The following is a 14,176-nucleotide window of genomic DNA, read 5'->3' on the forward strand; positions in this document are numbered from 1 at the left end:
AAGAATTTTAGATACATTGACAACAGTTTAATTTTTCTCCCTGAAAACATGCACATAGATAATATCTGAATGAAGAGTTCAAATATCTCATAAATACTTAAAAAAAAAAAACTTGCAATATCCTACATATTTTATATTAAATGCTAAGAAAAATTCCACACAAATATTTTTCAGGATAAATAAGCAAAAGTCATGTACACCAGACAGTTCTCTCATTCTTGTTGTTTTTAATGTTTGTTTTATAGTTTGTGACGTGGGTTTATAGTTTAGTGTGTTGCCAATTATTGTACTATTGGTGTGTGTAGGTAAAAGATGTCTGTTTATGACAGAACTGTCTGGTGTATATGACTTTTGTTCATTGTACAGGTTGGCCGATAGAAAGGGTGCTTCTTCGTTATTGTAGTGAAATCTGACAGCCAAAAAGTGGATATTTATTTAAAAAAACATAACTATGTACATTTTTTGTCAATTTCAACAATGAGCAATGTTATGTACCTAATTGTCATGTCACAATTAAGTTTTTCCATGATTCAACAAACAAATGATTTCGGTTATGTTAGTTTTGTCACGTGACATGTTACATAAGCACAAGCTAAAATTTCTAATTTCTTCAAAAACCATTTTCTTAAATAATTTTTACCTTATTGTTTTTCATAAGTTTTGGATATTTTCATTACTGCGACATAGCAATTCAGTAGATACTATTGGTTTCACTTGAAAATTAATATTTCGATTTCCAAATTTTGCTATAATAACAAATAACGAAAATGTTTACAAATATTCTCAGTATTTTGGCAATTTTATAAGTTCCAAACCTCAGCGACTATTGATCAGAATTTTACATATGAAGGCTCATTGGGAAGGTAATGACCTGAATTATATAGTGGACTATGTGACATTTGGCCTTAAGTTTGCATAGTAAGGGGATCATTCGACATCCAGAATCTATTTTTGGCACTTTTTTACAGCCATAAAATGTTTCAACCATAGTCATTTCTTTCCCTAGTTTTGCATATGAATTGCAAAATATCTGATATTTCCCCAAAACCTCTGGCCTTGATGAAAGGGAGACTAAAACTTGCTGCTATAATGGTTTCAAATGATCTAAAATAACAGCAAGGAGAGACTTGATTCCAAATATTTGTCATATCTCTCCTCTTTGGTTTTTATACGTAAAGTAAATTTCGCAGTGTATAAGGATTATTTGATACTAGAGATATTCATAACAGTACCCTATTTCCAAAAGAGGGAGATATAACATATGAGAAATACTTGGAATCAAGTCTCCCCTTGCTGTTATTTCAAATCATTTGAAACTATAACAGTTAGTTCTAGTCTCCCCTCCATCAAGGCTAGAGGTTTTGGGGGAAATAAATATATATTTCTATGGAAATATTTTTTTTTTTTTTTTTTTTTCAATTATATTTCCCTTAAAATTTATGAAGCTTAATGTAATTACAGAACATAACAAACAAATGACAAAAGAATTGTAAATGTCAACATAATTAAATTGCAAGATGGTCAACATGAAATTTGGAATATAGACTTTTGTCGGGTTTGTATTACTGTACACATAGATTCGAAAAAGTTGTCAAAAAACAAATATAGAACAAATAAATGTTATCAAAGGCAAGATAAGTTACTTTTCTATCTAACTGGATATATTTTTTGTGTTTTTATTCAGTGTAACATGTTTATTCAGCTCGAAAAACATGCAGTGTTTACCGATGTATTGGAAAATTAAAAATGGCAGCCGACTCTCTCTCTCTCGGAGAGGGTACGTTTGGGAAAAGGTATTATAAATAATAAACTAGAAAAAATACTGTTAGAAAACAACCGAATACATGTCAACTTATGTCACGGTAACATATATTGAGCAAATTTCTAACAGTATTTTTTCTAGTTTATTATTTATAATACCTTTTCCCAAACGTACCCTCTCCGAGAGAGAGTCGGCTGCCATTTTTAATTTTCCAATACATCGGTAAACACTGCATGTTTTTCGAGCTGAATAAACATGTTACACTGAATAAAAACACAAAAAATATATCCAGTTAGGTAGAAAAGTAACTTATCTTGCCTTTGATAACATTTATTTGTTCTATATTTGTTTTTTGACAACTTTTTCGAATCTATGTGTACAGTAATACAAACCCCTTTTGTCATTTGTTTATGTACGTATTTGTGGATGTGTGTATGTATATATATATATATATATATATAAAAAATGAAAATTACAATTGAATTTACCAAAATGATCCAAGATGGTAAAATTAAAGTAAATTATAAATATTAAAGAATTAATATTTATAAACTTATCTCAGCCAGATATAAAAGCTCGATAATACCAAATAGGAAGTAGAGCTTATAATATGAGCAAACAGTTAATGAAATATGTTAAAAAAACACTTTGAAATGAGTTAAAAACATATTTAATTTGAAAAGGAAACACTAGATAAATGGATAGTCCTTAATCCGCGGAGTTTCGAAGAAATACTCTCCTTCTCATCAGAGGGTAGGAATTAGCAAAATGCAGGATCGGATTTTGCATGCAGAAGTGTTTGATGAAACAACAAATAAGTCAAAGATCTTACTTGAAAACAAAATAAGTTAAGCAGAGGGAATATGGTAAAGAAAAAGGTGATTACACATTAATGGATAGTCTGGTGGAAGATAAAAAAATCCAGTGACGGTAAAATCCAAATGTAAAACTTCAAGAAAGTTAAAAGAATTTCCATTTGTACAAGTAAAATCCAAATTAATTCTAGAGCAGTGCATAATCTAATTCTTGCCATGTGTCATGGTAGTAAGGTCACTTAAGATTGGATAGATGCAATGATGCTATCACTTGGGAAAGGACAGAAGTCTGAATGTGGTGACTGCTGCTTGAAGCTGTGGGTAAGATGCTGGCAAAGATTCTGTTAAACCAACTGCTTATGTATATTTGCCCCTGCATCATTCCTAAAGCCAATCTGGGTTCAGAAATGAAAAAATGCAAGGAGCAATAGGTATCATATGAAGTTTTTGCTGACCTTTTGACCTTAAGCTTTCAACACTATCAATCGTGATGTACTCTAGGCCAACTTGATTGTCCTGTATGTTTTGTAGAAAAGTTGCATCAGCACATGAAGGCCCAAGTGGACATTAATGGTATATTGACTGAACCAATATCTGTAAACAATAGTCAACATCCATTTAAAAAAAAATTTTTTTTTTTTAATTTACTTTGTCACAATGCTTGTTTATTTTTATTTATTTATTTTTATTTATTTATTTTTATTACATTTTCATCCCAAACAAGCCACATTGCCACTTTGATGTAGGGGCTACTATCAGAGACATAAGCATCAGGGGTGCTATGTAGGGAGTTGGACAGCAAGATGTCAGTTCACGTTACACTTGAACTTCTGCATGTCAGTACAGCTGGGGAAGCAAGGACCCGGAAGGGAATTCCAAAGTCTAGCGTTTCTGGGGAAGAAACTACTGGAGGTGAAGGCTCTCTTACATCTAGGGATTTCTACTGTAAAGGGGTGGGATTTAGCTGCTTGTCGAGTTGGTCAGGGGTATTTACGTCAAGGGGGTACAAGTGCTTGCAGTTCGTCAGAGCATTGACCATTAAAGTACTTATAGAACAGGCAGAGGGATGCAACATTTCATCGATGGGACAAAGGTTGAAGCTTAGATGACAGTGCGGAACCTATCAGATTGGCGACTCTCTTTTGAACCTTGTCTAGGAGTGATAGACTAGTAGCAGATGCACCAGCCCAAATATGGCAACAATACTCCATACATGGGCGAATGGTGGCCTTATAGGGGTACAGGATACTTTTGGGTGTTAGTAGCTTTCTAGCATGGTAGAGAGAACCTACCTTCTTTGCAGTGGTCCTGGCAATGCTCTCAATGTAATTGTTCCAACTCATGTTTCCTGTGAACGTTAGCTGAGGAGATTAAAAGATGTACTTTCAGATAAAGATTCTTTGGCCATTGCTATTAGTGGTAGAAAAGGTTTCTTGTCATTATTGAAGGAAACAAGTTTAGTCTTGGCAGCATTGAATGTAACCATCCATTTTTGTCTCCATTCCACTACAGATTGGAGGTCATCCTCTAGTGTTTCTGCCATTTCTTTAGATATGTGTTCATTTGTTTTTCTGTCGTGTCTGTTATTGAATGTGGTATCATCAGCATATATATCCATCTCACAGACAATTTTGTCAGGGAGGTCATTTATGAATATTAGGAATAATAGAGGTCCAAGGATAGACCCTTGAGGAACTCCCACATTTATATCATATTGTTTAGATGTACGACCGTCGAGGACAAGCTGGATTTTTCTCTTATCTAAGAAGGATTCAATTATGTTATGTATTCTTCCAGTGATACTGTATGATCTGATTTTCCTGAGAAGACTTTCATGCCATACCCTGTCAAAAGCCTTAGATATATCTAGAGCTACCGCTCTACTCTCCCTTGCTTAGTCCAGTGAATGGTATATATGCTCTGAGATTACAGTTAGGATGTCTGCTGTGAAAAGGGCTTGCCTAAATCCATATTGTTAGTCAGAAGTTTAGCATCTGTAAGGTGATAAAGACAGTGATGTTGAGGTGTCCTTGTGTTTTTGAGCTTCTGATAGGCTGTTCAATCTTTGATGTTTGAGTAAAAATTCAAAACCTTTAACATTATCATTTGGGAATTTTTGCACACAGGGCATGCAGCTTACAATGAATAAATTCTTAAATGCTTGCAAAGCTTTTGGTCTGACCATTAGTTTAAAAAAGCAAACACACATGTATTTACTAATGTGCTATACATGGTTGACAGGAGGAAATTGAAAGATACTGATACCTTTAAATATCTTGTTGAGTAGAGATGGAATATTAGATGTTTAAATAACTTGCAGTATAGCTCAGGTAAGCCCTGCTTTTGGTAGGCTTTTGAATACGTTTCTAGTTGGATATCGGAATCAGTGTGAAGACAAAGATCAGTGTGTATGAGGCATGTGTCCTGACATTTACTGTATGCATCGGACACATGGCCTATCTACCAAAGGCATCTTAAAGCTTTTGAAAGGTTTAATAAAAAGTGCATTTGTAAAATACTGAAGACCAGTTGGAAGTTCTTTACTCCTGACATAGGATTCTTTGAACAATCCAACAATTGTAGCATAGAAATGAGGACCATCAAAAATCAAATTTGTTGAACTGGATACTTAGTGAAAATTAGAGATGGAAGAATACCAAAATAACTGCTTTATTTGAGCTTTCCATAGGAAAGAAACCACGGCATAAACCTACAAAAAGTTTTAAGAATGCACTGAGGAATAACCTTAAGCTGATGGAAATGGATGTGAATAACTGGGAAATTCAAACTGTGAGGCGAAATCATTGGATAAAAGTAATGATAAAAGAATGCAGAATGTTGGAAAAGTGTGTTAAGCATGCAGTATTGAAACATGCTTTTTGAAATCAGGATGTATTTTTAGTTCCTACCGGCTTTCAACAAAAACTGAAATGTACAATATGTAGCAGATTTCTGTCTAAAGTTGACTTGGTGAACCATGTGAAGTCACACAAGGTCAGACAAGATCAGCAAACAAATTTACAAGGACGTGTTGCCACTCAGATATTGCAATATTTGTGGATTGGCCTGTAAATTTGCAAGCAGTTTGATAGGACACCCAAGGGTGCTAAATATAGTTCGTCTACAAGAACCAGCAAATACTAACACGTTCCTCTACCACATCTTTGAACGATTCTGCTAGACTGTAGCTGGGCTGATGATTCATGTATGTGCACATGGAGGCTAGATATCAACCTGAAGAGATGGCAAGCTTCTTTTAAGAAGTGGAAATCGTGTGTGTGTGTGTGCTCCCTCTTGACACTTGAATTTTTGAGATGAGAATTGATTATTCATATTTGGATTCATCAGATTACTGGTCTCATCTTGAGTGGTTTTCACAACGTTTCCGTTGTTTTATCAGCCATGACTGGATAGAGGTCCTAAGTAATTTGCAATTGTATTTTTCAGTCACCCACACTGAGAATTGAACCTTCAGGAGAATATCACTTTTACAATTGATTTTTCAAATAGCCTAATCACGGGTCCTTGCGGAGGTTACTTTAACTGAAACGTGAAAATCAGACTCAAGATGAAAGCAGTAGTCTGATGAATCCAAATAATGTGTATTTCCTCTTGCAGATCAAAACCTCCTTTTCTTGAAACTAACACTTCATCTCTATGAGATATGTAGACATTAGAATGTTCTATTAAAGTTATCCTTTACCTCTTTAATGCTGAGTTAGTAAAGTAGTTGGGAACATAATTTTCCTCTTCCACAATTGACTATTAAAATATCTTATAGTATATCTTATATTGGGTCTTTTGGCCTTACTGGATTCCAGGGCAGGAATTCATCTATTCTGATGGAGTATCCAGCTTCATGCTGTTACTTAAGATATAACATCACTTGAAGAAGGTGCATCATTCCTTTTAAAAGCTAGTGTGGGTTAGCCATATTGAGACTTTATTTGGGTTGTGAATATGAAATGTGCTTTTGAATATTTGGTCAAGGTTTACTTTTAGTGAAAAGTATTCTCATGCCAGGTTGTCCTGGCAAACCCTTGTACAAAGACCTTAGACACTTGAGGATAGTGTCTAATAGGCATTTAAGTTCTGTGTGTGTGTAATATATATATATGTGTGTGTGTGTGTGTATATGTAATGTATATGTACATGTAAATCATGTAATGCATTTTGAGCAATCAAAATTGAAATTAGGATTCTAGACGAAAAGTTTAGTAACATTACGTGTTGATTTTATTCTTAGTAAGAGAACATAAAAGTGGTGCAGAACTGGGGAAATCATTACACCTGTCTTAGGATGAGTATTGTTCTGTGTATGTACATACACATATATAAGAGAACCGAATCAAGACAAACAGTTCAATATCCTACTGGATAGAGCTATATCAATAATAAATGATGATAATCACTGATTGATCACTAAATATCTGGCATTAATCGATTAATAACAGATGTTAGAGACCAATCAGCTACTTCTCTGATGATCGCAAATAACATGGAGCTGCAGTGAAGTGTTAAGTATGGTTATTATAATCCTCCACTCTCTAATCAATTATATTTGTTCATAAATATAAATATTTTTCATCACCTAAAATTTAGTGAGCAAAAAGAAAAAGACCCTCCTCTCAGGCCTTAAATGAGTTTCAAAAGAAATCCTCTATTCTATATTAAAAGTCTATGATAGGTATTTCCCCCCCCCCTCAGAAATGATAATTTATATATGCAAAATTACTGTTGTAAGTCTGATATGAATATTAGTGTGGACATTGGCAAAACAAACTTTTGTAAGGTGTAAAATGTCTATTCAATTCTGACAAATTGGGTTAATTATTCCAATTATTTTTCTATGTTCCATTATTGAATAGATGAACGGTTTTAAACAAATATTTACATTGTCTGTCAGGGAGGGGGATATCATTCCAATCCAATGTTTACAATTTTTTTTTTCCCGTTTTAAATACAGCAGAGTTGAATATGAAGAGTAATATACTATATAAATTTAGTTAGAATAATTGACACACATGCATTATATCAAGTGTTCAAATAGATAATTTATTTAAAAACATATTGTACCCCTCTCACTTTAACAATGTCCAGTAATTGACTTCATCGAATTCGGCCGTTTTGGGTCTTAGTGCGCGGCAGTCACTCTGGCAAAGACTCTAGGTGTTGAAAGGTTCTGTCCAGCAAACTACTTCTTTCCCCACATTGTAAAAGATCAAAAGGGAAAATCATCCAGCATTGGTTGCTAAAGTCTGTATCACTGGGGAGCAAAGGTCATTTCAGTTAAAAAAAAAAAAAAAAAAAAAAAAAAAAAGTAACGCTTCACCCACAGGTCTTTCTGGATAGCATAATTATTTGTAGAGGAAAAAAAAGTCATAGACTCTGGTTTTTTCACAAATCTGAAGCCCTTAATATTCATGTGTGGATGGCATCCTTTGGTCAATCTGGGCGAGTTTCAAGTTCAGTCACGAACTCTGTCAGTTTCTCTGTGACTGGGTGTCATTTAGTTATCACCCCTATGTTTGAGTATCCAGTTTTTAACATTGTGGAATTGGTAGGTGAGCAGAGTGGAATCTCTTAACCCAGTGTAGTTGAGTCTCTCTTTCTCTCTCTCTCTCTCTCTCTCAACAATACATTGTTCCCATCTCTGGAGACTAAAAGTGGCCAATGGACTTTTAAGTTTTCCTCTTTTCCTTGAAAAAATCTATTTTCCACCTTTCCCCTGCTACCATGAGTAGGTTTCTCTTTTGGGCTGGTCCTTTAACTCATAAAAATATATATATATATATATATATATTTTTTTTTTTCTTTTTTACAAAGGAATCACCACTTATCAAGCCCCAGAGGAGGCCACTCGAGGATAAGAATTAAAGTGTACAGTGATCAAAAGGACAATATCATAGTAATTGTTAGAAGTGTAAATTTGGTAAATTGGATTACTTAAGGGGAAAAGCTTATCAAGAACTTGTTTACATTGGACTTGAAGACGGCCATATTGAAGTCAGCTGGAAAGCAGGTAAACGGAAGTGATAGATTGGAGTTCAGACAGCACTTGCCATGAAAATAATGATAAAACAGAGACAGGCTCACAACATCTCTTCTGTGAGAAAGAGGTTGCAGGGAAGAAAAAAAGGACATCCCCCCCCCTCCCCCCACTAGGATGCGAAGTCTATTCTGAACTCTGTCAAGGCAGGATAAGAAGCTCCTGCCCAGATGTGACAGCAATACTCCATCCTTGGACGTACCTGGCTCTTATATAGGTAGCGAATTGCATCAGCAGGTAGATATCTACTGGATCGATAGAAGGATCCCATCATTTTTCCAGCGACCTCGCCAGCGGATTTGATGTACATATTCCATTTGAGATAAGGAGTAAAGGTCAAGCCCAGAACTTGTCAAAACATGGAGCCTCCGTTCATTTTAATTGATGCCAGATGGGGATCAGAATGTTGATGTCAAGATAGAAGCTTGGTTTTTAGATGCATTGAAACTAACCAGCCATTTTTCCCCATTGTACCACATGCTCAAGATCAGAGGAGAGAGAATCAGAACTTTGTCATTTACGGCCTTTGATGTGCTGCCATAGATGGTAGTCGTCAGCAAAAATGTCTACACATGATCTAAGGAAGATCATTAATATAGATCAGGAAGAGTTGGACCCAGGATAGACCCCTGAGGGACTCCAGCATTAATACTTCTGATTTCTGCCCATCAACCACTACTCTTATGAACCTATTAGAGAGAAATGATTTAATAATTGAAAAGACATTTCCAGCTATACCATAACATTTTCTTTGTTTCATCCCTTATCAAAGCTTCAACCCCAGAAAAAGGGTTAATGGCAGTATTTTAATTAGCAATCAATGCAGTGCATATGTGTGGTCCTTTCAATTTTTTTGATAAACAATTCCCAATAACTTGACATATTTTGGGAAAACCCAGGCAATGGTGTCTTGTCTCTAATATTGGTGAGTTCATAATTCAATTTATGATAACAAAAAGAGACAGCGAAATCTAAGATGTCAACGACCACATTACCTGGAGAGGCCTGTCATGACCCAAACAAAGAGGCTTTATTTTGGTTTCCAATTCCTACATCTTTGGGGAAAGTTAATTTATTGCTAAATTTCACTTAGGTTTATTGGCCATCAAATAGCTCAAAGTTTCCTTTGAGTAAACCCAGCATATTTCTAACAAACATTTTTTTTCTTTTCTTTTATAACTTCTATGAGCAATTAACAGTTTTGGCCTTTTCTTTCTCTCATTTCCCTTTTCTGCCCCCCCCCCCCGTTTCTTTTTCCATAATCTGAATCTTGATGTTTGTCTCTGTAGCATATCAACCTTTTTTTTTTTTTTTTTAATCTTCCAATATGATCATATATTTAGTTTTAAATTTCTAAAAGTATCTTACAAATATGAAGCAATGTTTTTAGTGTGACTATATTCCATTCAAACATGCTAAACAAGGCACCCACACCCAAATTTTCGTTTGAATCCAGGCATTGATAACAGATGAAATTTTGTTATCTTCACAAAAGACCGGTAAAATGAGAGGGGGGGGGGCTCTTACTGTGAAAAATAAGTTTTGTTGAAAGCCCAATTATTAAAATAATTTAATTAAAAAACAAAATACGCTTGGCTTGCTTGGTTTCAAATTTCTAAAATATCTCACAAATACTAAATGTTTAAAAAATCTGACTGTTGGGATTATTAATCAGTATTGGGTAATTTTAGCCTTATTTTCTTTTCCAAAAACGATTCCTTTAATTTTTTTCCGGACAGTTGGTATGAAACAAACACAATGTATTTATTAAAATGGTTTATTTATTATATAAAACCAATATTTAATAATCCAATTCCCTGATGTAGCGTTGACTCTCTTAGTTCATTTTTTTTATTAAATTATGGTAAGTAAATATTCTAGAGTTCACTTGCCTATTCCTGCATCTATTTGAAGAGAGTTCAGTTTAATATTAAACAATTTAAACTGCTGAACAAAAAAAACAAAAAACAAACACCAATAATTTCATAAGAATATAGTATTTATACTGTACCAGAAAATGTTTAGAAATGAAATAAAAACATTTTTGCTGATAAAAAATCGATAATTATAAAAACAAATAAAAAACGATTTATTTAACAATATAGAGATCAGTTTAGCACATAAGTTTAACATAAAATGAACTTATTTTGCAGGATATTCTAACGTTTTAGAGCAGTTAACCAAATAATTTAATTTTTCTCTGGGAAATGAATTCTCTGTGTCTATTTCTTGTGGCAGTTATTTTTTTAAGCTAGTAGCATGGTTTTATGACCTAACAAGTTAACAGGGTTAGTAACAAAAAAAATTTAGTGAACATTTCTAAAAAGAATTAGATGATCAAATTTATACAATTCATCTCTTTACTCTAAATTATAAAATAATTGCTTTTTTACTTCTGCAAAATTTTTCAAGGTCTTTACACGTATTCACCTAAAAAATGTAGAATCTTATTTTAGGGAAGTGATTTAGCTGCGGGTGTTAATCTACAAGTTGTCATGGTTATTAGGAGTATTACTATTATTATTATATGTATCTTATTTATTGTTATTAGTAGTATTACTATTATTATTATATGTATCTTATTTATTGTTATTAGTATTATTATTATTATTATTATTATATGTATCTTATTGTTATTAGTAGTATTACTATTATTATTATTATATGTATCTTATTTATTTTTATTAGTAGTATTACTATTTTCAATCTATGGTCCCCCCCTCGCCAAACTTTCACAAGAAACACTCGTCTAGCTGAAAACACTATCAATAATTCCCCCCACTCTTTATCTGTGCCTAAACCTAAACATAGATTCCATGATCAAAGCTTTCTTAGAACTGCATGCCTGTGGAATTGTCTTCCATTTTCCTGCTTTCCAGCTGTCTATAATATGGTTGTCTTCAAGTCCAACGTGAACAAGTTTCTGATGAGCCGTTCCACTTAAATTAACAAATTTACCAAGCTGCCATTACTATCGATTACTATATTGTCCTTTTGACTACTGTACACTCTTTAACCCTTATCCTTGAGTTTCCCATCGGCCTTGATAAGTGGTGACGCCTATGTAAAAAAATAAAATAAAATCTTAGTAGTAGTAGTATTACTATTATTATATGTATCTTATTTATTTTACTTTATGAACATAAACATTCTTTGATAGGGGGAGATCAAAAAATAATTAAAGTTCTTGTCTGCCCACCCCATGTTAAGAACGATTTTCTAAATGGTAACATTATTATTTAGAAACTTGTTCTTAACATGGGAGGGAGCTTTAAGTATCTTATTACTACACTGCCTTTTTATTTTGCATACCAATCGACTATTTTTAATTATTTATAAAACAATTCAAAAAGCATTTTGTACAATGGCGACAAATTATTACAATTTAGTTTTGTTTTAAAATCAAAATAAATCTGTCTCACAATTTTCAATCCATTACAAAGAAAACATTTGAAAAATATATTTAGAAAGAAATACTTTTATAATATATCCCCTCCCCCTCTCCCATCAATACTGATCCCCAAATAAGTGGTGAAAGCGGTGGCTGAGGGTCAATTGTATATAGTGAACAAGGACTAGACATGGATGTTTTTCTCTAATCTTTCCCATATTTTACTTGGATGGGAGAAATTAAGATACACGAGTGCTCAAAACCTACATTATATACAAGTATATCATACCTGTAACCCTGGTACTACCAGATCAGGCTGTCTATTGGCTTCCTGAGATGAAATGCACCTACATCGATTTTCTGTTTTTGTTTTCTATTCTCCTTTGTAAAACTTAATTATATTCTGCGAAAATAAAAACAAAAACAGTCCCCCCCCTTCACTCTCCTTTTTCTATCCCTACTACCCAACCCCGTCGGTGGGGCATAAGAATACACCGACTGCCTCCCCTGCAGAGAGTAAAAACCTCTCAATGGGTCCACTTGTTGGCCGTGGGTGGCGACCTGTAATGCCCTAGGAAAGGGATCCTGGTGGCTGAGTAACTGATACCTAGGGAAAACAAAGGTATCAGTTGCAACGCTCCACTTTGGCTTCGTACTGGGCTAGACGGGCGGTTGGACGGGCCCGATCCAATCAATCGGCTGATGTCAAGCTCTAAACCTGATTAACATAACAAGAAAATCCACTCGCACTCTCTACCTTTTTACAATAAACAGATTTAGAAAGCGGTGGCTCATGGATCAATCAACTCGCTGGACAAATGGACTTATCACGGCTGAAAAACAAATATTCTTACTAAAAAGAGGCTTTTGAAAATAATTTTTAGTAAAAATGGACGAACTACAGGTGCTTAGGTCCAGCAACGAAACGAGTATACCTCCCGTGTATCCCTGTTGCTTTTGGAGTGAATAGCCCCCCCCCCCTCCCCAACAACTCCCATATAGGGCTCCGGGGTGAGTGGGGAGCATGAGAGAAGAAAAACTACGAACTACAAAAATGGCCCACTATAAGCCTCAAAAAAGAAGTCATTCAGAAGTTTCTGATCTGACTAGCTCAGACTCAGAAACTGAAATAAACAAACAAACCTTCCCAAGATTTTTTTGTAATAGAAACAATTGAAGGAGAACAAATAACAAAAATGTCTCCTTTCAAAATAGAAAGAATACTATCAAAAGGAATCAAACCAAAAACTGTAAAAAAACAAAAAAATGGCACACTATTAATCGAAATAACAAACCAGAAACAAGCAACTGAAATTTACAAATGGAAACTTTTCGATGATCGAAAAATAAAAACCTACCCCCACAAAACATTGAACACTAGCAAAGGTGTAATCAGGTGCCCCGAACTAGCTCTGCGCCCCTTAGAGGAAACAAAAAATAATCTTAAAAATCAAAATGTCATTGATATCAAAAGAATTCAGATAAAAACAAGATTCGGCGAAATCATAGACTCAAATACTTACATATTAACATTTGATACTCCTCAAATACCTAACAACATAAAAATAGGATATGAAAAAATAAACACTGAAATTTACATATCAAGCCCATTCAGGTGTCACAATTGTCAACGATACAGGCACCATAAAGATCAATGTACACGACCACCAACTTGCATGAGATGCGGAGACAAAAAAACACATACTGATTGTCAAAACGCACCAAAATGTATCAATTGCTATCAAAATTATAGCGCAAACTCAAAGGAATGCGAAAAATGGAAAAAAAAAGAAACTCTCAGAATAAAATACATAAGTTTTCAAGAAGCTCGTAAATTAGCAGAAAACACAAAATACTCTGAGATAACAAAAAGAAATACACAGCCTAACCTTGAACTAAATAATACAACAAAAACAAATCCCTCAAACATCCAAATTGAAATATTCATGAAATTACTCAATGAAATGAGAGAACTAATAGAAGACTTAAAAAAAAAACATGAAACAAACCATCACAGAAAGTAAAGATTTTTTAAAGAATATAACCGAAATAAAACCGTCCCCAAACTAAAACTCTACCACAAAAACCTATTAAACTCCAAACAACAGCATCCATAGAAACAACCCCTATGACAGAAAAAATAAAAAATAAACAGACCC

At 34.1% G+C, this 14,176-nt stretch overlaps 1 protein-coding gene across 3 annotated transcripts in view; it reads left to right on the forward strand.

The window, feature by feature from the left end:
- The window catches only part of LOC145258286 (ran-binding protein 9-like), a 209,088-nt gene that overhangs the window by 134,861 nt on the left and 60,051 nt on the right, over window positions 1–14,176 (forward strand). The window lies entirely within an intron of this gene.

The sequence above is a fragment of the Euprymna scolopes genome, chromosome 33 (assembly GCF_053919585.1).
Source record: "Euprymna scolopes isolate OS-2025 chromosome 33, ASM5391958v1, whole genome shotgun sequence".
NCBI classification, from domain to species: Eukaryota; Metazoa; Mollusca; class Cephalopoda; order Sepiida; family Sepiolidae; genus Euprymna; species Euprymna scolopes.